This window comes from Lathyrus oleraceus, chromosome 3 (assembly GCF_024323335.1).
Source record: "Lathyrus oleraceus cultivar Zhongwan6 chromosome 3, CAAS_Psat_ZW6_1.0, whole genome shotgun sequence".
NCBI classification, from domain to species: Eukaryota; Viridiplantae; Streptophyta; class Magnoliopsida; order Fabales; family Fabaceae; genus Lathyrus; species Lathyrus oleraceus.
Window position 1 is genome coordinate 51645721 of NC_066581.1, and position 27169 is coordinate 51672889.

General features: G+C 34.9%; 1 pseudogene; it reads left to right on the plus strand.

Moving 5' to 3' along the window:
• Nucleotides 1-7270: 7270 nt before the first annotated feature.
• LOC127129600 (uncharacterized) lies at nt 7271-26378 on the plus strand (annotated as a pseudogene).
• Nucleotides 26379-27169: the final 791 nt, after the last annotated feature.

The following is a 27169-nucleotide window of genomic DNA, read 5'->3' on the forward strand; positions in this document are numbered from 1 at the left end:
GCATCTCTTTCTCAGTAAGTAAACAACGCACCATATTCATAATTGTTCTATTTCTTCGTTCGGCTACCCCATTTTGTTGTGGTGTGAAAGCAGTTGTTAATTACCTTTTAATTCTATTCTCTAGGCAAAACTAATTGAACTTGTTTGAGGTGAATTCTCCTCCCCTGTCTCCTCGTAAACAACATATATGTTTTTAAGCTTCTTTCTCAACCAGATTCTTAAAGCATTTGAATATCTCAAATGTTTCACCTTTTTCCACAAGAAAATAAATCCAAGTTTTGGGAGAGTAGTTATCTACAAACACTAGCAAATATTTCTTACCACTATGAGAGATTGGAGTGATTGGACCACACAGATCTTCATGCACCAATTCAAGTTTTTCTGATGCTCTCTAATTACTTTTCTTTGGAAATTTGTCTCGATGTTGCTTGTCAATATTACACACTTCACAAACCCCCACAGTTTCCTTGAATATTGGTAGGCCTTTCACCATTTGTTTCTTTTACATAGCAACAATTAACTTATGATTTACATTCCCGTACCTTTTAAGCCATAGATTCTCCAATTTCTCCTCCTCAACCTTTAAGCATTTTCGTGGAAGCGATGTTAATGTAGCATGAATCACAAGCATCGGGTTCAGAGTCATGTTGTTGTCTACAATTTTCCCTCTTTGAGGATGATAAATTTTGCATGCACCTTCTTTTATTATTATTATCAGACATCTTTCTTGAAGTTGGCCTATACTTAACAAATTGTTGGTTAAGCCATGTAGAAAGTAAACATCACTCACAGTTAGAATGATTCCATCCACTTCAAACTTGACACTTCCTTTTTCCATTACAGACATTCTTGAGTTGTTTCCCAATCTAACAGTACAATTGAAATTTTCATCTAGTTCTGCAAAACCACTCTTTATTTCATGTCATGTGATTAGAGCAACCAGAATCAAGAAACCATATCCCCTTGTCTTTAATATCTTGAACTTCGACATGATCCATTAGGAGTAACTCCTCTTCCTCGTCAAACTCAACATAGTTTTCTTCTTTTTATAGACTTGGACATTCAAATTGGTAGTTTCATTGTCTTTGACACCGATAAGATATAATAGCACTCCTATTTACAAATGGTTTTACTCTTCCCCGTCCCCTAACATAGTTGTTACCTCCTCTTTGAAAATTACTTCTTCCTCTCCCACGTCCATAACGCATTCCATGCTTAACTTGCAGAACTTTTTATTCACTCATATTCTCTCTTACCCTTTGCTCATGAACAAATATTTCACTTTGCAGTTTATCCATAGTTAGGATATCAATGTCCTTAGACTCTTCAATTGAGCATACAACAAAGTTGAAGTTTTATGCCAAAGATCTAAGTATCTTCTCAATGATTTTCACATGGTTCATATTCTCTCCGCAATTACTCATGTCATTTGTTGTTTCCATCACTCTTCCAAAATAATCATTCACTGATTCACCTATCTTCATCTCTAATGTTTCGAATGTCCATCGAAGCCTCTGCAACTGTGCATGTTTTGCCCTAGTGCTTCCTTTGTACTTGGCATTCATGGATTCCCACAATTGTTTAGTTGTTTCTTTCTGGATAATAGTTTTTAAGATGGATTTGTGAATGACCTGAAATAGATAGTTCTTTGCTTTCAAATCTTTGAGTTTTTCTTCATCCAATGCCTTTTGTTGTGCTGCAGTTATCTCTTCATTCTCCTTTGACTCCTTTATTCCATACTCAACAACACTTCAATACTCCTTGATCGAAGTGGGTTCTCCGTGATCAAACTCCAATGATCATAATCTCCATCAAACTTGGGCACACTTGGTGCGGTGAAATTGCTCGATTCAGCCATTTCACGTCTTTCAGTCACTCTAGTGTTTTTCCTCATAAACACTCTTATTTACTAACTATATCATGCTCTCTGATGGAGCTCTGATACCAAATAAAGAAATAGTAATAACTTTAATAATATTAATCAAGTGGGATCACTTTTGGTTATTACAATATGAGAATATAATTGTTTTATATAAGCCTTATCATTTGATTAAATATATTTTTTTTAAAAAGTAGATTAAATCATCAGTGGAAGAAATATAATTTTTTACTAATTAATTTATAAAATATAATGTAAGGAATTAAAGTTTAGTATAAAATAAGTATTCTAGACAATAGTAAAAAATGTAATACAAAAGTAATTGATAATTATACACAATACTTTTATTATATAAGATTTACAAAAATTAATTTTCATAACATTATCTTTTATGATCCAAATATTTTTATTAGGGATGGAAATGAGTCGAGTTGAGTCGAAGTCGTCTCAAGTCGGCTCAACTTATTAAGAATTGGTTCAACTCAAATCTCGATTCTACTTCGACATAAACTTTTTTTTAAACTTAAACTCAATTCGTTTTAGTTCATGAATAGTTTGGCTTAACTCGTTAAATTAATCTCATTAGGTTCAGCTCATTTGCTTTACTGATTTGTCTTTTTTATTTTATTTATTTGACATTTAAAATTAATAGTTTTTAAAAAAAAAATATTGAAGTAAAATAAAAGTTATCATATTGGAGTTTAACTTTGTCTCAATATTCTTCTAATTCAAAAACTACACATCTTTCAAGAAATACATTAGAAAGTCTAATTCAAAAATTACTCAATTATAAAGTTTAACATTTTTAAAAAAATCCACAACTTCGTCTAAATATTTAGGAACCTTACAAATTTAATAAAATGTTACACCAAAAATCACTAGAAATTGATACATTTCCATCTTATAATATTTACACCACTTGCAACCTTCATTACACAATATAATTTTTCTCATATATAATCGAGTTGACATTATTTCCATAACTAGTATGAAAGGATAATATAATGAAGTTTTGAGTAAATCTTTAAACCTATTCTTAAAGACAATATAATTCTTCTCATGTATAATCGAGTTGACTCGTAAACCTAACGAATCAAACTATATATAGTTCAAGTTCAAGTCATTTAGTTAACGAATTTAGTTTTTTCGCTCATATTCAGCTTATTTGTTTTCATGAACCTAGTTCAACAATTTAATTTTTGAGTTCCGAACTAATTTTGAGTTGGTTATATTCATCGTCAGCCTTAATTTTTATAAACAGTATTATTGTTGTTATTTATATATAAGAAAAAAAATATTGTTGATCCAAATATTTTTATAAATAAGAAATATTTGTATTGTTGATATAAATATTTTTATAAATGAAAAAAATGTATTGTTAATACAAATATTTTTATAAACAGAAACTGTGTATAGTTGATATGAATATTTTTCTAAAGGGAAAAAGTCTACTATTTATACAAATATTTTTATAAATGGAAAAAAATATACAAATATTTCTATAAACTACGCTAAACAAAACAATGTTAAAAAAATATAATGTATTTTTCATCCAAATAATTTTATAAATGGAAAAAAAATTATTATTAATTCAAATAGTTTTATAAACAATTTAAAAATAAAAATAATGTTTATATATGGAATGTTTGTTAAATTTTCAAATATAATTTTTTTAGTACAATTTCTTTAAAACGATAACTTTTTTATATTTGTTAAAATATGTATCAGATCAGAATTCGTGCGTACACATGAGACTTTTAATAGTATTTCAAATAAACTTTTTTATATTTGTTAAAATACTATTTATAATTTTATGCGTGTGCACTAAAAAATGGATAAACCGATATGAGAATGTATATTCTAAAATTTAATACATTAATAATTTTAATTTAAATAAAAATACCTGATTATATATTGCCATATGTATGCACTAAAAAATAGAAAAATAATTGGACACTAATATATAATAAATGTGTAACTTCCAATATATAATAAATGTGTAACTTTTTTTCAATTCAAAAAATATAATAATATCTCATTAAAAATAAAAAAATAAAATATTAAACATGGATGAGTTATTATTAGAAGAACTATGGAGTTGTTTTAGGCTAATATTATATAAAATTGAAATAGTAAAATTAACCATTAGTATCACATGCATTTATTATTATTGATTTTTTTAATTTTAATTATTATCAAAAATAACAACGATAATATTTATTTTGTAAAATAAAAAGAATGTCAAATAGAAATAATATTACTATATTAATGATACGTGTCCTTTGGAGGTGCAGCGAAAATCTAATGTATTTTTTTAGAGGTGCGGCAAAAATCTGAAGGTGATATGTGTACTCTGGAGGTGCAGCGAAAATCTGAAGGTGATATGTGTACTTTGAAGGTGCACCGAAAATCTGAAAGAAGTATTACCTATCTCAAGCGGTGATGAGTTAAGGTAGTATCACTTTTGCAAAGAAAGCGAAAATCTGAAAGTGATATGTGTATTTTGGAGGTGCAGCTAAAATTTGAAGGTGATATGTATACTTTGGAGGTGCAGCAAAAATCTGAAGGTGATATGTGTACTTTGGAGGTGCGGCCAAAATCTGAAGGTGATATGTGTACTTTCAAGCATTATGGAAAAAAGTCACGTGTCATATGAGACAACAATACCATTATTTTCAATAACTTTTTTTTTTTACACTGAACTTAAGAGTTATTAATAAATTTATTTAAATCAAATGCATGACACATGTCTAAGTTATTTATTTTATTGTTAACAAAAAAATATTTGTTTATAATAGGTACGATATATTATATTTTTCTATTTAAAAATATAATATTCTATGTAAAATTACAAATAATAAAACATATTAATACATAATTAATGATATTAAATTTATTATAAAAAATATATAACAATGATTGAACTTTTGTAGGATATTAAAAATATCAATGATATTAAATGTAATTTATAATAAATGGTAATAAAATTATTGTTAAATATATAAACAGTAAGAATTAAATAGTATTAAAATTATAATATAATATAAAAAACTCATAATAAAAGTAAAATATTATATAATTATTTATATATTCTTAAAATCTTATTAATTATATGAGTTATATAATCATAAACACCTTATTAGTACAATGACATAAAGTAAGAAGAGTGAGATTTGAAAAAGATATAATAAAAAGATAGACTAAATAATTAGTGGAAGAAATATAATATTTTAATAATTGACTTATAAAATATAATGTAAGGAATTAAAGTTTTATATAAAATAAGTATTCTATACGATAGAAAAAATGTAATATAAAAGTAATTGATAATTATACACAATACTTTTATTACATAAGATTTACAAAAATTAATATTTACAACATTATTTTTTATGATCCAAATATTTTTATTAGGGTTGGAAATGAGTCGAGTCGAAGTCGTCTCGACTCAACTCGTTAAGAATTGGTTCAGTTCAAATCTCGGTTCAAATTCGACACGAACTTTTTATGCTCAAACTCGCCTCGTTATTAGTTCACAAACAATTTGGTTTAACTCGTTAGGTTCAACTCATTTAGTTCAGCGACTTAAAAATCATTTTTTAAATCTATTTTTTTATATATATTTGATATTTAAAATTATAATTTTTAAAAAAGAAAATATTGAAATAAAATCAAAATTATGAGATTGGAGTTTAGCTTTGTCTCAAAAATATATTGATTCAAAAACTACACAACTTACCAGAGATACATTTAAAAGTTAAATTCAAAATTTATTCAATTGAAGTTTAAATTTATCTAAAAAAAATCACAATTTCATTTAAATATTTAGGAACTTTATAAATTTAATGAAATATTACACAAGTTAACAAATTTAGTTTTTTTCTCATATTCATGGTATTTGGTTATTCGGGTTATTTGGTTCATGAACCTATAGTTGGTTATGTTCATTGATAGGCCTGACTTTTTTGTAAATGGTATTATTGTTTTTATTTATATATACGGAAAAAAATTATTGTTGATCCAAATACTTTTATAAATAATAAAAAGTATATTATTGATACAAAAAAATTTATAAATAAAAAAAAATATATTGCTGATACAAATATTTTTATAAGAAAAAAAGTGTATAGTTGATATGAATTTGTTTATAAAGGAAAGAAGTCTATTGTTGATACAAATATTTTTATAAAAGAAAAAAAATGTATACAAATATTTTTATAAACTAAAATAAACAAAATAATGTTAAAATAAAAATAATGTATTTTTCATCCGAATACTTTTTTATAAACAGAAAAAAGTTTATTATTAATTCAAATAGTTTTATAAACTATTTAAAAACAAAATAATGTTTATATATAGAATGTCGGTTAAATTTTTTAATATAATTATTTTGATACAATTTCATTAAAACGACAATTTTTTATATTTATAAAAAATATTATATCATACCAGAATTTATGCGTATACATGGGGTTTTACTAATATTTTAAATAAAAAACAACATTAAACAAAAAAAAATTATATTTTCATGTGTGTGCACTAAAAAAATGGATAAACCATGAGAACGTATATCACCAAAATTATTATATAAATAATTCAAATTAAAATAAAATTAAATAAAAATACTTGTTTATATATTGATGCATGTACGCACTGAAATTGAAAAGATATTTGGACGTTAGTATATAATAAATGTTTAATTTTTTGTACAATTTTTAAAATGTTCTCTGGTAACGGATACTATAATAAATAAGGTATATATTATATAATAAATTGTGTATACTTTTTAAAATCCTATAAGTTTTCTTGTAACATATACATTAATATAATAATATCTCATAATATGTTATTCTTTAGAAATAAAAAAATCATTAATATTTTGATATTCATTAATATTTTGATATATTTCCTTTTAATAACACTTTTTATATTCATATAATTTTTTTTTGCTTTGATCGACAATGTTTTTCCGTTTATAAATTTGGATAAGAATGCAAAAGAATTAACTATACACTTTATAAAAATATTTTTATAAATATTTTAAACCTAGTACATTTTAGGATGGGTTTTATGATTGTGTATCCATTTTTTTATGATGGGGTTTATAACAGTGTATCCAAATTTTATGATTGTGTATCCAAATTTATAAAAAATGTTATTTAAACCTAATATATTTTTATAAATATAAAAGTGTTTACACTTCATAAAAATATTTTTATAAATATTTTAAACCTAGTATATTTTGATCCTCAACATCATAACATATTTTTTAATTGCTTTGGATAAGAAAGAAAAAGAATTAAACCTAGTACATTTGTGAAGTGTATATAACACCCCAATCAGAACATAATGTAACAACACACCAAAACAAATCGAAAACAAGACAAAACAATGTTATTGGTATCAGAAGGAATCAAATCGGAATTAGAAGTATATTATGGAGACGAAATTTGTAAGTGAAATCAAAAGAACTTCGGGAAGATATGTGTCTTCCCAAAGATCTGTTACCATTGAAAGACATCATTGAAGTTGGTCACCACAGAGAAACTGATTTCGTATGGCTGAAACAAAAGAATAGGATTACACACAAATGTGAAAAGATTGGAAAACTTATTTCTTATGCTACTGAAGTCACTTCTTGTTGAATTATAATTCCTTCTGTCGAAGCAGGTTGCTCCATAGAGTAAGGAAGTGTTGAACAACCTAGTGTGTTGAGTTATGTTAGTGTGTCGAAGTGTCGAAGCAAGTTACTTCACACAGGATTTCCACTTAGGCCTATTTTAGTAGTGTTAACTATTTTGGACTTTTATAGTTTTGGGATTTTCCTTAAGGTACAAGTTAACCTAAATCTATAAATAGAGGGAGTAACCCTTATTTTTGTAATGAGGTGAATAGAGTATTCATAACACTTGTAATTCATAGTATCTTGCAGTTGCAAACTGAATAAAAAGTTTTCCATAGTTTGTGGGGAGAGAGAAACTTTGTAGAATTCTAATTCTTCTTCTCCTTCATCGTTCTTTCTTTCTTTATCCATTGTTCTTCTTTTTCATTGTCATGATGTGGGTGATAACAATCTTGTTCATCAAGATTGATTGGAATTCTTCATAGGTTTTAAGGGATTTCCAACATCTGGTATCAGATCTCCGGTTTAATCGATTTGTGGGAAGAAAATCACCATGACAATGAATCATCCAAACGAGCATTTTCCAACAAATCTTACGATTCTCAAGAACAACAATTATGAGAATTGGTGCAAGCAGATAAAGGTTGTGTTTTGTTATCAAGATCTTTGGGATCTTGTGAATTAAGGAGTAACAACGGTTGTAGAAGCCGCGACAGATCAAGAAAAGGCTGCACATAAAGAATTGAAGAAGAAAGATTATAAAGTTCTCTTTATAATCCATCAATGAATTGATATAGATAACTTTGAAAAGGTTAGTGATGCGGAGTCGGAGAAAGAAGCATGGGAAATTTTAGAAAAACCGTTCGGAGGTGCAGAGAAGGTGAAAGAGGTGAGGTTACAAACTCACAAAAAAACATATGAATTGCTTCAGATAGAAGACAATGAAAGCATAACCGATTTCTTCCCCAAGTTTACGAAACTGGTGAATCAAATGAAGGTATGTGTAGAAGTGTTAACATCAAGATTTGTTGTTGCAAAGATCTTGAGGTTGTTGGCTCCAAAGTTTGACCACGTGGTAGTAGCCATAGAAGAGTCGAAAGATTTGTCAAAACTGACAAAGGAAGAGCTTCAAGGGACACTTGAATCTCATGAATAATGAATGGCTGAAAGAGCTGCAAGAAATTCGAAGAGTGATATGGCTTTGCAGGCTCAATCAGCAAAAGAAAGAAAAGGAAAAGGAAACTGGAATGGCAACAAAGGCAGAGGAGGTTACAACAATTCGATCAATTGAAATTAGCAAGAAGGAAACTGGTAAAATCAGAAAAAACCCTAGAACCAAGGCAACCAAAGAGGTGGTGGTCAAAATCCAGATAAGAGTCACATTCAGTGTTAGAATTGTCAGAAGTATGTTCACTATTCTAGTGATTGTCTATAAAAGCATCAGAATCAAGAAACTTCTGCAAAGTTGGCGAAACATGAAGAAGAAGAAGAGACGTTGCTGATGGTTACAACCAGAGATGAAGAGAGATTCAAGGACCAATGGTACTTGGACTCAGGATACTTATCACACATGTCTGGAAGGAAATATTGGTTTGTCAACATAAAGCCCTCAATGAAGAACATGGTGAAATTTGCAAATGACAACACTCTAGCAGCTAAAGGTGTTGGTGATGTTCTGATTATGAGCTAATATGGCAAGAGGTCAGTAATTTCAAACTTGTTATACATACCAGGCATGAAGAGAAATTTGCTTAGCATAGGGCAGTTAGTTAAAAATAACTACAAGGTGTCGATCAAAGACAAGATGATGAGAGTTCTCGACTCAAATGGAAGGTTGATCTTGAAGGCTCCAATGTCTCAGAATAGAACCTTTAAGATTGAACTAAATGTGATAGAGCATAAGTGCCTTGCAAGAACAGCTAGCAGAGATGAATGGATATGACATTATAGACTTGGCCATCTCAATTTCAAAGACATCAGAGATTTGAAGAGAAGAAATATGGTTTCAGGATTACCAGAAATCGATATTCCAAATGAAGTGTGTGAAGAATGCGGGCAGGCAAAGCATCATAAGAACAACTTTAGTAAGGATCCAAGAAGCAGGTCGAAGGTGTAACACCCTTCTAAAATACCCCAAATATTTAATTAAAATAACAACATATAAATCAGAGTAATCATGCAATTAAGGGTGTCACACATTTATTTCGCACCATTCGTCATACTTTTAGTCATGCTCATTATTTAACTCAAAACATAAAGTATTGCACAATACGCAGCGGATAGAGATCAAATCGATCATTCAAAACATGTAACATACTACATGTAAACTGGTTCAACAAACATCAACAACACAATTAAAATGTTCCCTCCCGATGTTACATCTATCAGAGCATGACCCACTAAGGAGACTACACTAGACTCCAAGCATTAGCTTCTACTCAATCACTGCTCGTTACCTGAAAAATAGTTGTAAGGGTGAGTTCCTCAATCGATATAATAAGCATTATAGAATATAATGTCATGTTAAGTAATTTAACACATTAATCACCCTAATCGTATCACACATAGCTACAGGGAACCCGGGCACCCCCCCAGCAAAACAAGCCATAGCGCCCCTAGCGGCCAACAGCACAGGGACGGTCAGTAACGGCACATCAACTCAAATATCATACTCAATATCAACACAATTCATACTCATGCTCAATGCCAACACAACACACGTATAACATTGGAATACATCCATTCATATTATACACTACACATATATTATGCAATGAGACTCCATGCATGCGGTACCGACTATTCGTGAACATATAGTTCAACTTCACCGACCAAATCCAGGTACGGCTACCAAGCTCACCAGTCCCACTCATTTGAGACCTAGTGACTCACATCACTAATTCCTCACCATGGGAATTAGCTACCACCCCAAGGGCCATGCTATGCACGCTAATTCACCTAGCATGCAACATCAAAAACAGTCCAAATGACTAACATCACTAATTCCTCACCATGGGAATTAGCTACCACCATAAAGGCCACATTATGCACGCTAATCACCTAGCAATGCAACATCACAACAATAATCCACAATGGACCGATGCTCACTCTCTAAGCCATAAAACAGTCCATTCACAACACATGCATAACATACACATTCACAACATTATGCATACCATCATACATTATCAACACATGTATCAACACATCATATCATGTCAAATAATTAAACACAGTATTAGCACACTCTACTAATACCTCTACTGCTCAAAACAGCGGGAAATAATCCCTACTATATCACACACCGATATAGGCAACCATCAATTAGGCACACAACATTTTAATTAACAATTTTTCCACTCTGCAACAGTGTTAACCGGTTAACGCCCTGGGTTAACCGGTTAACGCAGCACAAACACGCTTCCTGCCCCAAAACTTAACAGTGTTAACCGGTTAACGCCCTGGGTTAACCGGTTAACGCAGCACAATCAGCCATATCTCAGCATTCACAACAGTGTTAACCGGTTAACACCCTGGGTTAACCGGTTAACGCAGACAAAACAGCAATTATTCAAAATACATAACAGTGTTAACCGGTTAACACCCTGGGTTAACCGGTTAACGCAAGACAGAAACTGTTCCTGCGCTAACACAAGGCAGAATGCAGAATTCTCCGCATTTTCCGCCGTTGGAGGACTTCCGGACCTCCGATTCCAATTCCGTAAAAAGCTATACGTTCGGAAATTCACAACTAACCCAAACACAGATTCAATTACAGCCTAAACACAGTTTATCCAACATAATTTTCCAGCATTCATAATCCCAATTAGGGTCAATTCAACGGCTTATCACTACCCATTACATGCTAACCCATAATACCCATTAAACGACGATAAATCCCCCTTACCTGAGTTAATCCGGAAATCTCTAAGCTCCAAGCTTTTCTCTTCTCCAACCTTTGCCCTTGCTCTTCCTCTTTGCCTTTTCTCCACTTTCCATTTTTCAGCCGCTTCTCTGTTTCACGTAAAACTCTTTTTACCAAATGGGATTCTTTTTCCTTACTTCACACTTATATATTTTCCAATAATTATTATTCCAAAATAATAATAATAATAATAATCCAATAATTCCAATTATTTAACTAAATTAATAAATATAATATTAATTTAAATCAAATAATTATCTTATTTTTATTGGGGTGTTACAACTCTCCCCCACTAAAAGAGTTTTCGTCCTCGAAAACATACCTCAAGCGAATAACTCCGGATAAGACTCCTTCATCTGACTCTCCAGTTCCCAAGTCACATTGCCACCTGCTGGTCCTCCCCAAGCTACCTTCACCAAGGCAATCTCTTTACCCCGCAACTGCTTCAACTCTCTATCCTCTATCCTCATAGGTGATGTTTCAACAGTCAGGTTATCTCTCACCTGTACATCATCTACTTGGACCACATGCGAAGGATCAGGAATGTACCTCCTCAACTGAGACACATGAAAAACCTCATGCAAATTCGCAAGTGACGGCGGTAAAGCGATACGATAGGCTACCTCCCCTATCCTCTCCAAAATCTGATAAGGACCAATAAATCGAGGTGTCAACTTCTTCGACTTCAAAGCTCGACCAACTCCAGTTATCGGAGTAACACGAAGAAACACATGATCTCCCTCTTGGAACTCAAGTGACTTCCTCCTCTTGTCATGATAACTCTTCTGACGACTCTGAGCAATTCTCATCTTCTCCTGAATCATCTTAATCTTTTCCGTAGTCTGTTGAACAATCTCCGGTCCAACCACAGCACTCTCACCGGACTCATACCAACATAAAGGTGTCCGACATCTCCTACCATACAAAGCTTCAAACGGTGCCATACCAATGCTCGAATGAAAACTATTGTTGTAGGTAAACTCAATCAAAGGTAAATAACAATCCCAAGCACCTCCCTTTCCAAAACACAAGCTCTCAAAAGATCCTCTAATGACTGAATCGTCCTCTCAGTCTGACCATCAGTCTGCGGATGATATGCAGAACTCAATCTCAGCTTAGTTCCCAAAGCCTTCTGCAAACCTTCCCAGAACTTCGATGTAAATCTCGGGTCTCTGTCCGAAACAATACTCGACGGAATACCATGCAAACTTACAATCTTCTCAATATACAACTCGGCTAATCTCTCTAACGGATAATCCATTCTGATCGGAATGAAATGAGCCGATTTCGTCAATCTGTCAACAATCACCCAAATGGCTTCAAAATTCTTAATTGTCCTCGGCAAACCAGACACAAAATCCATACTGATACTATCCCACTTCCACTCTGGAATAGTCAACGGTTGCATTAGTCCAGACGGCTTCTGATGCTCAATCTTTGACTTCTGACAAGTCAAACAGGAATAAACAAAACTCGCAATTTCTCTTTTCATTCCCGGCCACCAAAATAACTTTTTCAAATCATGATACATCTTCGTAGCCCCAGGATGAATACTCAGGCCACTACGATGTCCTTCTTCCAGAATACTCTTCTTAAGCTCGGTAACATCCGGAATACACACCCGATTACCAAATTTCAAAACGTCATTCTCATCAACTCTGAATTCACCACCTTGACCTTGATTCACTAAAGTCAACTTATCAACCAAAAGCACATCGGATTTCTGACCCTCTCTAATCTCATCCAGAATACCACTCGTTAACTTCAACATTCCCAATTTAACACTATTGTGAGTACTCTCACACACCAAACTCAAGTCTCTAAACTGCTCAATTAAATCCAATTCTTTAACCATTAACATAGACATATGCAATGATTTCCGACTCAATGCATCAGCCACTACGTTTGCTTTACCCGGATGGTAATTCAAACCAAAGTCATAATCCTTCAGAAACTCTAACCATCTCCTCTGTCTCATATTCAGCTCTTTCTGATCAAACAAATACTTTAAACTCTTATGGTCACTGAAAACCTCAAATCTTGACCCGTACAAGTAATGCCTCCATAACTTCAGAACAAATACCACAGCTGCCAACTCTAAGTCGTGTGTCGGATAGTTCCTCTCATGAACCCTCAGTTGTCTCGAAGCATAAGCTATAACCTGCTTATTCTGCATCAGCACACCACCCAAACCCAACAATGAAGCATCACAGTAAACCTCAAATGATTCCGACGGACTCGGTAATATCAGAATAGGAGCAGTAGTCAACCTTCTCTTTAACTCTTGGAAACCTTCTTCACATTTTGAGTCCCAAACAAATGCTTGCCCCTTTCTAGTCAACATCGTCAACGGTAACGCCAACTTAGAAAATCCCTCAATGAATTTCCTATAGTAACCAGCCAATCCAAGGAAACTTCGAATCTCAGCAACAGACTTCGGAGCTTCCCACTTAGACACCGCTTCTATCTTAGAAGGATCAACGGCAACACCACCTCTTGAAATCACATGACCAAGAAAACTAACCTCCTCTAACCAAAATTCACACTTGGATAGTTTAGTAAATAACTTCTTTTCTCGTAGAACTTCTAAAACCACTCTCAAATGCTCAGCATGCTCTTCTTCAGATTTCGAATACACCAAAATGTCATCAATAAACACCACAACAAACTTGTCTAGGTACGGATGGAAAATCCTATTCATATACTCCATGAATACTCCAGGCGCATTAGTCACACCAAAAGGCATTACAGAATACTCATAATGTCCATACCTTGTTCTGAAAGCAGTCTTCTGAATATCTTCAGTTTTCACACGTATCTGATGATATCCCGATCTCAAATCTATCTTGCTGAACACACTCGCACCAACCAACTGATCCATCAAATCATCAATCCTCGGCAAAGGATACCGATTCTTGATCGTCACTTTATTCAGTTGCCTGTAGTCCACACACAACCTCATAGTACCTTCTTTCTTCTTGACCAATAACACTGGTGCACCCCACGGTGACACACTCGGACGAATAAATTTCTTATCCAACAGATCTTCCAGCTGACTCTTCAATTCAGCTAACTCAACAGCAGACATACGGTACGGAGTCATCGATATCGGTCTAGTACCAGGTACCAAATCAATCGAAAATTCAACTTCACGCTCTGGCGGCAATTCATTCACTTCTTCAGGGAACACATCAGGAAAATCACACACCACGGCTAGATCGCCAATCACCAGTTTATCTTTAGCCTCCAAAGTCGCTAACAGCATAAACAACTCTGCCCCACCTGCTACTTCCTCATTCACCTGCCTTGCTGATAGAAACAAATCCTTACCTTCCTCAATCTCAGGAAATATCACAGTCTTATCAAAACAGTTGATAGAAACTCGGTTAAACACCAACCAGTTCATACCCAAGATAACATCAATCTGCACTAATGGAAGACACACAAGGTCTATCCCAAAGTCTCTACCAAAAATACTCAAAGGACAATTCAAACAAACTGAAGTAGTAGTCACTGAACCCTTCGCAGGAGTATCAATCACCATACTTCCATGCATCTCAGATATCTCTAACTTAAGTTTCACAGCACAGTCCAAAGATATAAAGGAATGAGTAGCACCGGTGTCAATAATAGCTACAAGAGGAAAGCCATTAATATAACACGTACCTCGGATCAAACGATCGTCTGCAAAAGTCTCAAAACCCGATAAAGCAAAGACCTTGCCTCCCGACTGGTTCTCCTTCTTTGGCTTAGGACACTGTGGACTGATATGACCCACCTCTCCACAGTTGAAACAAGTCAGAGTCTTCAACCGGCACTCTGCAGCCAAATGACCACCTTTACCACACTTGAAACACTTCTTCTCAGCACTAGCACACTCATGGAAACGATGTCCAGCCTGACCACATCTGTAACACTTAGCAGGAGCACTAGAGTCTCCCCCACTAGGCCTCTTCATTCCACTCTGTCTCTGGAAACCCTTGCCAGCTGCATATGGTTTCCCACGATCATTCTGATTCTTGCCTTTCCTATCAACCCTCTGCTGATAACTCTCCGCTCTGGCCTTGGTATCCTGTTCAAAAATCCTGCAACAGTCAACCAGATCAAAAAACACTCTAATCCGCTGATACCCAATAGCCTGCTTGATCTCAGGATGCAACCCGTTCTCAAACTTCACACATTTCGAAATTCCCCAGTAGCCTCATCATAGGGAGTGTAATACTTTGACAGCTCTGTGAACTTAGCAGCATACTCAGTAACAGACTTGTTACCCTGCTTCAATTCTAAGAACTCTATCTATTTCTTTCCTCTGACATCTTCTGGAAAGTACTTCCTCAGGAATCTCTCTCTGAACACAGCCCAAGTGATCTCAGCATTCCCAGCAGATTCCAACTCAGTGCGGGTAGCAACCCACCAATCATCTGCTTCCTCTGACAGCATATGCGTACCGAACCTGACCTTCTGGTTATCGGCACACTCAGTCACCCGGAAGATTCTCTCGATCTCCTTCAACCACTTCTGAGCGCCATCTGGATCGTATGCTCCCTTGAACATTGGAGGATTGTTCTTCTGGAACTCACTCAGTTGACGAGCAGCTCCCATTCCCACAACATTCGGATTCCCTCCAAGTACTCCAGCTAGCATACCCAGAGCCTCAGCAATCGCAGCATCGTCTCTACCTCTTCCAGCCATCTCTATTCTGAAAACCCAACACGCTAAAACAATAAGTACTGATAGGGTTACACAACACCTATCCCGTACAGGGGAAACAGAATAATTACGACCCGACTCGACCAACCAGGCTCTGATACCACTAATGTAACACCCTTCTAAAATACCCCAAATATTTAATTAAAATAACAACATATAAATCAGAGTAATCATGCAATTAAGGGTGTCACACATTTATTTCGCACCATTCGTCATACTATTTAGTCATGCTCATTATTTAACTCAAAACATAAAGTATTGAACAATACGCAACGGATAGAGATCAAATCGATCATTCAAAACATGTAACATACTACATGTAAACTGGTTCAACAAACATCAACAACACAATTAAAATGTTCCCTCCCGATGTTACATCTATCAGAGCATGACCCACTAAGGAGACTACACTAGACTCCAAGCATTAGCTTCTACTCAATCACTGCTCGTTACCTGAAAAATAGTTGTAAGGGTGAGTTCCTCAATCGATATAATAAGCATTATAGAATATAATGTCATGTTAAGTAATTTAACACATTAATCACCCTAATCGTATCACACATTCAGTAACGGCACATCAACTCAAATATCATACTCAATATCAACACAATTCATACTCATGCTCAATGCCAACACAACACACGTATAACATTGGAATACATCCATTCATATTATACACTACACATATATTATGCAATGAGACTCCATGCATGCGGTACCGACTATTCGTGAACATATAGTTCAACTTCACCGACCAAATCCAGGTACGGCTACCAAGCTCACCAGTCCCACTCATTTGAGACCTAGTGACTCACATCACTAATTCCTCACCATGGGAATTAGCTACCACCCCAAGGGTCATGCTATGCACGCTAATTCACCTAGCATGCAACATCAAAAACAGTCCAAATGACTAACATCACTAATTCCTCACCATGGGAATTAGCTACCACCATAAAGGCCACATTATGCACGCTAATCACCTAGCAATGCAACATCACAACAATAATCCACAATGGACCGATGCTCACTCTCTAAGCCATAAAACAGTCCATTCACAACACATGCATAACATACACATTCACAACATTATGCATACCATCATACATTATCAACACATGTATCAACACATCATATCATGTCAAATAATTAAACACAGTATTAGCACACTCTACTAATACCTCTACTGCTCAAAACAGCGGGAAATAATCCCTACTATATCACACACCGATATAGGCAACCATCAATTAGGCACACAACATTTTAATTAACAATTTTTCCACTCTGCAACAGTGTTAACCGGTTAACGCCCTGGGTTAACCGGTTAACGCAGCACAAACACGCTTCCTGCCCCAAAACTTAACAGTGTTCACCGGTTAACGCCCTGGGTTAACCGGTTAACGCAGCACAATCAGCCATATCTCAGCATTCACAACAGTGTTAACCGGTTAACACCCTGGGTTAACCGGTTAACGCAGACAAAACAGCAATTATTCAAAATACATAACAGTGTTAACCGGTTAACACCCTGGGTTAACCGGTTAACGCAAGACAGAAACTGTTCCTGCGCTAACACAAGGCAGAATGCAGAATTCTCCGCATTTTCCGCCGTTGGAGGACTTCCGGACCTCCGATTCCAATTCCGTAAAAAGCTATACGTTCGGAAATTCACAACTAACCCAAACACAGATTCAATTACAAACATTTACAACATTACAAATACAATTAACAATTATTACAGCCTAAACACAGTTTATCCAACATAATTTTCCAGCATTCATAATCCCAATTAGGGTCAATTCAACGGCTTATCACTACCCATTACATGCTAACCCATAATACCCATTAAACGACGATAAATCCCCCTTACCTGAGTTAATCCGGAAATCTCTAAGCTCCAAGCTTTTCTCTTCTCCAACCTTTGCCCTTGCTCTTCCTCTTTGCCCTTTCTCCACTTTCCATTTTTCAGCCGCTTCTCTGTTTCACGTAAAACTCTTTTTACCAAATGGGATTCTTTTTCCTTACTTCACACTTATATATTTTCCAATAATTATTATTCCAAAATAATAATAATAATAATCCAATAATTCCAATTATTTAACTAAATTAATAAATATAATATTAATTTAAATCAAATAATTATCTTATTTTTATTGGGGTGTTACAGAAGGCAATTCTTGAAGTCATATACTTTGATGTATGTGGTCCTCTCCAGGTGGATTCAATTGGAGGTAACAAATACTTTGTTACATTCATAGATGATTTCAGTCGAAAACTACGGTCTTACTTGATCAAGAAGAAAAGTGAAGTGATCAAGGTATTTTCCAAGTTTAAATCTATGGTCGAAAGACAGAGCGGTCGAAAGATCAAGATTTTAAGGACTAATGGTGGTGGAGATTTGTAATACCCCAAAATTTACCCTTCACTTTTTCATGGAAAAGCATGGGGTTGTGTTTCACATTGCATTAGCATCATACTAGGTCATACTCATTGCATACTGCATCAGTGACTTGGGAAATCAGGGTTTGATTGATCGCTCCTTAACAGAAGGAGCCCACACAAAGAAAGACTGAGAATTGAACTTCATTCTCCAAATATACAAGTCTCAAGGTGGTCCAGGTATCTTATTGTGGTCCTCAAGTCATCAGTGGAGGATTTAGAGCTCCCAGAGTGTGCATCTGGATTTAATCAGGAAACTAGGGTTTCATGGCTATCTGCAACAGGCAATATTTGGTTGGAAGTAGAGGGGCTCATTCATGTCATGATTAGAGAGGCATCTTGGCCTAGGGAGATCCACAATTATCTCAGAAAGATCCATTGGCAATCAGTTCCTGATCATTTTGCCCTAAAACTAGGGTTTGGTATAAAATTAGTCTATTTCTGATTCCTTGGGTGAAACTCTTTTCCATGGCCCTCCATATGTCCACAAGGGTATACATACAAAAAATCAGCTCTTTATTTGAGTCAGAGGTGCTTCAATTGATCAATGGAATCGGGAATCAGACAGTTTGGGAAAAGTCAACTGTGGGGCCAGAAAAGTCAACTCCTGACATTTTGAAAGTGGAATCTCAAAATTCATGCCTAAGGGAGCCTACATGTGAAATTTGATCAAGGTTGGATCATGGATTCATCATTTAATCAGGAGTTTGAAAAGTTACTAAATTTGGAAATAGTTGACTTTCCATTTATGACAAGTTTTTATGGTTGTTGTACCCACTTTAAGCCCATTTTCCATCAAGATGAAAGCTCCATTTTAAAATTTCTCCAACATGAAAGTTGTTCCTCTTGTTCCAAGATTTCTAGAGATATAAAGTTTGTTTCATTTGGATTAAAATTGGGAAAGTTATGCTTGGTCAAAGTAAGACATTATTTTAGAACACTTAGAAAATTTTCTAAGTCCAAAATTTGCAAAAATTTGTCAAGACTTATGGGCCAGTTTTCTTGCATTTCAAGGCATCTTTTAAAAATACTTTATTCATGACAATTTTACCTTGCCATGTCCTCTTTCAGACCTTTTTGGAATCATCCCATTTGGATCATTGGTTTGGGAGATGCACTCATCTAAAGTTGGCATCATGGACTGAATTTTTAGGCAGCATTTAGGCCAAACTGGCCCAACCATTTTGCAGTTATGGAACCTGAACTTTAAGGCCATTTTTCACCTTCTTCCATTCACCATTTCAACTTGTGTTCAACATGAAAGATGTTAAGCTCCATTCCCTCTTTCTACTGTTTGCATTGCCTTGCTATTTGGTCACATACTCATCAAGATATATAGCCTCAAAGTCACCCTGTTGGACTATTTTTGTGCTGCACAAGCCAAACCAGTCAGACCACAAAACCAACCAACACACTTTTTACCTTATTTGGTCATGCACTTTTGGTTCCACTCACTTAAGTTTTTCTACAATTAGAGTTTCCTTTCACACCTCACTTTTGGCACATGTTGCACATAAATAAACCAAACACTTCAAGCCCATTAAACACTTCAAACCCTACATATTTAAACATCAAAAACCCTAATCTGAAGGGAGGCTACTGCTATTTTCGAGTTAAGGGTGGAGGATGGTATTTTCAAAGTAAGCAAGGCAAGCAAAAGTTCCATTTCCATTTCACAAGTTCCTCAAGCACAAGCATCAAAAGAGCATCTCTTCTTTCTTCCATTCCTCCAACACCAAGAGGCAGTGGACCTTGCATCCACTAGGTACCTTTACTTCTCCATTTTCATGACCATATATCCATGTTTATCATCATGCTTACCATTGTTCATTACTATTTTTCATGCCATTACCATGCCATACCATGCTTGTTTCATGTAGTTTCCTATGTTAACAATATGTTATGCATGCTTATGAACCCTTCAACATGAGACATTGCTTTTAACTTTGAGTTTGTGACATTATTTTCGGTTGTATCCATGTTCATGAGGCCCCCTTGTTCTTCATTTTTCTTCATGCTAAGGCCACTATTTTTAATGAAACAAGATACCATGATGTTCCTCTCATTTCGTACTTGAGTTTTGCTTTTTATATCATCTCATTTGGAGCACCATAGCATGAGATATGTGGGTTGGAAGATTGGGGAAATTTACTACGTATTCATGAACCCCTTGCATGCATGGCTCTAGGGTTTTAATTTTCATGAAGCAAATGACACGCGGCACTCTGTAGGCCCTTCGATTCCTCGCGCTGTTGTAATCCTACCCATCCTTTCGTTTTTTGTCTTTTATGACTTAACATCCAGTGTGACCAGTTGATGGCATGTGACATGGTTTATTAAAATGTACATTTTAATTCCATGACATGCCTGAATATTCATTTTGTGTTGGGCTTCATGCGCTATTACTGCTATCCGCCCCTCATACTCAAGGCCCATCAACTATTGTACATTTTTATTTTCATTTCTTTTTTTAATTCCACATTTAATTTCTGTTTAATTAATAAAAATTATTTATTCATTCATAAAAATACCAAAAAATATTTTTTTTTACTTTTCTTAATGTTTTATTTATTTTTATTTAATTTTTATTTTCATATTTATTTAATGTTAATATTTTATTTTAATTGTTTATTCTTAATGGTCCATTTTAACACACTTGTTTTTATTAATTTTATTTTCATAGCTTAAATTTATTTTTAACTTCTGAATTTTGGGATGAGGTTTGACCAATGTCTCATGGTCAACTTGACCTTTTATTGGAATTTTATTTCCCATTTTCAATTTATTTTGGATTTATTTTTGACCTAGTTTGTTTGGTTGACTTTTCATTTGACTTCTGTTTTATTTCAATTAATTTATACACTAATTCACATTATCTTTTAAATATTTTTAGGGGATGATGATGTCCTGGCCCCACCTTAGTTAGTTTAATTTTTCATAATTTTCTTGATTAATTTACTATTTATTCCATATTTTTTTAGTTGACTTGACTTTACAGTTGACTTTTCCATGATTGATGTTTGACTTAGGGATTGCTTAGGGCAATTGAAGAGATCTTTTAATCCTCCCTTGTTCATCTCATGTGCCATGTATTAGAGACCTATCATCTTGATTTTATTTGATCCTTGCATCATTTCCCGATTAAATTATTCATTGATTCTTTGTGTGCATAGTTTCATCTGTCTGATTCATCTGATATTTTTTATATTTGTTTCTTTCATCCATGCTTCTATTGTTTGATTGCTTAACATGTCTATACTTCTCATGCATTGTCTAATGCTTCATTATTTCATTCTTTAATTCTTTGATTTGATCATATACTTGATTACTTATCTGATTGTTTGATACCTGTGGCCTACTTGTATGATGTATGAGGCATATAATATTATTGTTTGATTGCCATGAACAATCCCCATTCATAACAAATTTACCCCTCTCCCATGAAGTGTATAACATTTATTATTTCATTCTTTATTCATCTGTTAATACAAGAATTAAAACGAACACCCGATAACCATTTCAAAATAAGATCAAAAGCTCGATCCAACGTCGAGTAAATCATTTTCAAAACTTAACATAACCAGCACATATTCATCCATTCTTTTGTAAGTCGATTGCTTCATGCATCGCCATTTCTCTTGTAAGTCGATTGCTTCATGCATCGCCATCTACCACCTGTAAGTCGATTGCTTCATGCATCGCCATCTACCCTTATCCCTGGTTCCTCTCCTTGCTCCATTCGTCGATTCTTGTTCCGTTTAGGTAGCACCCATTAGGTAGAACCCTTTGTATGATAACATAGGTAGTATTCCCTTATTCTTTTATATGATAACATAGGTAGAATTCCCTTATTTATTTGTATGATAACATAGGTAGAATTCCCTTATTCTTTGCATGCTAACATTAGGTAGATGTTCCCATTTGTAAATCCTAACACATAGGTCCACATTGCATGACAACTCTAGGGCAGAGCTTCCCCATTTTTAGACCTTTCGTGCGTCTCCGATCCTGTGGGATGTCACTCCGTTCTATTGCAAAGAGGTAACTGCCTAAGACTCGATTCAGCGAGCTGCGACACCTGCTGCTAAGACGTGAACACATTGCCCACCCTCCTTTGACACAACTGGTGTCCTCCTTTTGTAAGTCCATGTTCAGATGGCAACCCCTAGTTAGCCGAACTACGGCAACTCTGATTCTCATGTTCAGATGAGATACGTAGGCACGAGATGCGATGTCTTGCCGAGTTTTTTTTTACTGACGACTAACAACTAATCCTTGTTTGCTTTCGCCCTTGTTGCGATTCTTTTCTCTCGCCCTCGTTGTGATCGAGACCTTTCCCTTTCTCTTGCCCTAGTTGCAATCGAGACCCTTGTTCTTGTAGTTAGCTGAACTACGTTTTGCTCTGATTCTCATTCCAGATGAGATACGTAGGCATAAGACGCGATGTCTTAGCGAGCACACTTCTCTTTAACCCATAGGTTGCCGAGCTACGAAGACTCTGATTCTCATATTCAGATGAGATACGTATGCAGTGGATGCGACATCCGTGCGAGTCATTTTCTTTTGACCCTTTCCTTTAGTAAATAGTACATTAGATAAACACACACCCTTTAGACAAGAACAACAATAGTGGATCCCGTAGAGTACTACGGATGCGTAGGGGTGCTAATACCTTCCCTTCGCATAATCGACTCCCGAACCCAAGATTTGGTTGCGAGACCTTGTCTTTTCCTTTCCTTTCTCCATGTTTACTTCGAGCGTTTCCTTTCCCTCCATTGGGATAAATAACGCACGGTGACGACTCTTCTGTCCTTTTTCTTTTTTCGCCGGTTGTTTTTTTTCGCAGGTTGCGACAAGAATATGTGTCGAAAGACTTCAATGCATTATGTGTGAAAGAAGGGATTATGCATGAGATGGTGTCAGCCTACACTCCACAACAGAATGGAGTCGCAGAAAGGAAGAATAGAACCATCATGAATATGGTTAGAAGTATGTTGAAAGGCAAGCATCTACCCAAAGAATTATGGGGAGAAGTCGTATCGACTGCGACATATATCTTGAACAGATGTCCGACGAAGAAGCTAGAAGGAATCACGCCAGAAGAATGTTAGTCTGGTGTCAAGCCTATCTCGAGTCATCTAAGGGTGTTTAGATCTGTAGCACATAGACATGTGCCATATCAGTTTAGAAGAAAATTTGATGATAAGTCGTATCAGATGATCCTGATAGGATATCATTCAATTGGAGGATACAAGTTATTCGACCCAGTGAATAAGCAAGTGGTGATCAGAAGGGATGTGATAGAAAATGAGCTTAAGGAGTGGGATTGGACAGAGAATGTAAAGAAAGATTCAATGAGAATCTTTTATGATGAACCAACTAGTGAAGTCGAAAGAGAAGTTCGACAGGAAGAAGTCAGAGGTGAAGCAAGCCCAAGCAGACCTTAAAGAACAAGACACATGTCTGCAAGGTTGCAAGAATGTGTGATTTCATCAGAGGATATGGTCAATGAAGAAGGTGAGCTGGTATATTATTCTTTCTACGCATATGTCAAACCTGTCAATGCAGTCGAGGCATTGAAAGATTCGAAGTGGATGAAAGCAATGGACGAAGAGCTGAAGTCAATCGAAGTAAACAATACTTAGTCACTTGTCGAATTGCCTCAAGACAAGAAGGAAATTGATGTGAAGTGGGTATACAAGGTGAAGTTAAATACTAGAGGAGAATTCACTCGACACAAGGCGAGACTTGTGGCGAAAGGATTTCTTCAAAAAGAAGGAATCGACTTCGATGAGGTTTTTGCACCTGTTGCTAGGATTGAAACAATCAGGTTAGTTGTTGGTCTAACAAACATGAACAACTGGTAGATGTGTCAGATGGATGTGAAATGTCCATTCCTTAATGCCCCTTTAGAAGAAGAAGTTTATATTGCACAACCAGTTGGGTTTGTGAAACATGGCGAAGAAAGAAAGGTGTACAGACTGCATAAAGCCCTGTACGGACTTAAACAAACTCCAACAGCTTAGAACAAGAAGATAGATGGATTTCTAAGGGAGAAGGAATTTGTAAAGTGTACAAGTGAACATGGAGTATATGTAATAATAAGCAAGAGTGAATTTTTCTTATACTATGTCTCTATGTCGATGACTTGTTGATAACAGGTAGTTGCAAGAAGGAGATCAAAGACTTCAAAGGTGATCTCAACAAGGATTTCGAAATGTCAGATCCGGGTGACATTTCATATTTCCTTGGCATCGAATTCTACAAGAGTGGTAGAGGTTTGATGATGCATCAAAGAAGGTATGTAGGCGAAATACTCAAGAGATTTAAGATGCAAGATTGTAACCCAACTTCGACTCCAACTGAGCCCATATTACAACTGTCGAAATATTCAGATGAAGATGATGTCGACCCAACCCAATATAGAAGACTTATTGGGTCACTTAGATACCTTTGTCACACAAGGCATGGCTTAGAATATAGTGTAGGTATGGTGAGTAGGTTCATGCTGAAGCCAAAGGTATCACATCTAGCAGCGACGAAGAGGATATTAAGGTATCTGAAAGGAACTCTCAACTATGGAATTTTATTCCCTGCAGCTGATGAAGGAAAAGAATGCAAATTAGTGGGATAAACTGACTCAAGTTGGTGTAATGATGTTGAGAATCAAAAATCCACAACTGGCTATGTGTTTATGCTAGGTGGTGCACCAATTGCTTGGAGTTCGAGAAAGGAGCCAGTAGTGGCATTATCGTCATGCGAAGCAGAATACGTAGATGCTTTTCTTTGTGCATGTCAAGCAACATGGATGGTGAATTTAGTCGAAGAGATAACAGCAGAAAGTCATGGAGCTATTACCATGAAGATCGACAACATGTCAACTATCAATCTGGAGAAGAATCCGATAGCATATGGTCGAAGCAAACACATCGATATGATGTTCAATTATCTTAGAGAGTAGGTAGAATATGGGAAGATGAATGTGGAACACTGCAGAACTGAGAATCAGATTGCAAACATCATGGCAAAGGGAGTGCAGGTCGAAGTGTTCAGAAGATTAAGAGCTATGATGAATGTAGATAGCTTAGACATGATGAATTAGGTGGTGTGTTGAATTGTAATTCCTTGTGTCAAAGCAAGTTGCTCGACAGAGTAAGGAAGTGTCTAAACACCTAGTGTGTTGAGTTGTGTTAGTTTGTCGAAGTGTCAAAGCAGGTTGCTTCACACAGGATTTCGACTTAGGCTTATTTTAGTAGTGTTAGCTATTTTGGGCTTTTATTGTTTTCGGCTTTGGCTTTAGGTCCAAGTTAACCTAAATTTATAAATAGAGGGAGTAACCCTTATTTTTGTAATGAGGTGAATAGAGTATTCATAACACTTGTAATTCACAGTATTTTGCAGTTGCAAAGTGAATAAGAAGTTTTCCATAATTTGTGGGCAGAGATAAACTCTGTAGAATTTTAATTCCTCTTCTCCTTCATCGTTCTTTCTTTATTTCTCCATTTTTCTTTTTTTTCATTGTCATTGTGTGGGTGATAACAATCTTGTTCATCAAGATTGATTGAAATTCTCATAGGTTTTGGGGGATTTCCGACACTTCTTATGTTGAAAAAGGTAAGATTAAGAAAATGAGTGGTGTTAAATCTAAAGAGCTTTTTATATGGGTTACACTTAGTGATATTTATGTTGATGATCCACCAACTGAGAAAATCACTTTTCAAACTCCTGCTGGACTTTCAAGAACTTTCCCTGTTTCTGCTTTTGAACTTGAGGAGAAATCAAGTGGTGTGAAAGAGGTTTAAGTTTCTATGTGATTGGCTTGTGTTGAAATTTCAGTTTATAAGTTTACACTACTTTATCTAAAAATTTAGGACAGTTTGGAAGATCAGAAGTGTTTTTGAAGTGGTGTATTAAGCTTTTTTTTTGTTTCTCAATTACAAATGAAATGGAATGAGTTTCTATTATTTATGTTTTTGAAATTACACCTACTGAAAACATGAAATTTTTACTACTCGTAATTACTAAGTAAAACCTTAGTGTGGGAGTGTAAAGGGTAAAGAGAAGTCTCCAAAGAGAGAGGCTTTCTCCTAAAATGTTAACTTATTTTAAGTAAAAAGGATTAAATAATATTAAAGAGGCAAAAGGTACAAAGAAGAGGGGACCAAACTAAAACCCCAAGTAAAACTATGGAGACAATAATATGGAAGTTCAAACCTATCTTTAAATAAAATGGTAATTTATTTTAATAAAAAAAGATTAATTAATATTAAAGAGGCAAAATGTTAATTCATTTAGAAAAACAGTAATACGGAAGTTCAAACCTATCCCTAAAGAAAATATCTCTAGCAACTAAAATTTTATTCCATCAAGTAAAACTAGATCGCGAAATCAAGATTTGCAATTTTATTCGCACAATGGCTACCTCGCAATAAACATGAGTGAGGAGGAAGGTCATACGAGAGGTGATGATAATGCAGTCCTTCCACCTGTTCCTTAAAGCTCAAGGAACCATAAGTGGATTATTAAAAGCAATGATAGCAAGCTTGGAGTCCCTCTCAATCCACATCTTATTCCAACCTTTTGCGAAGAAAAT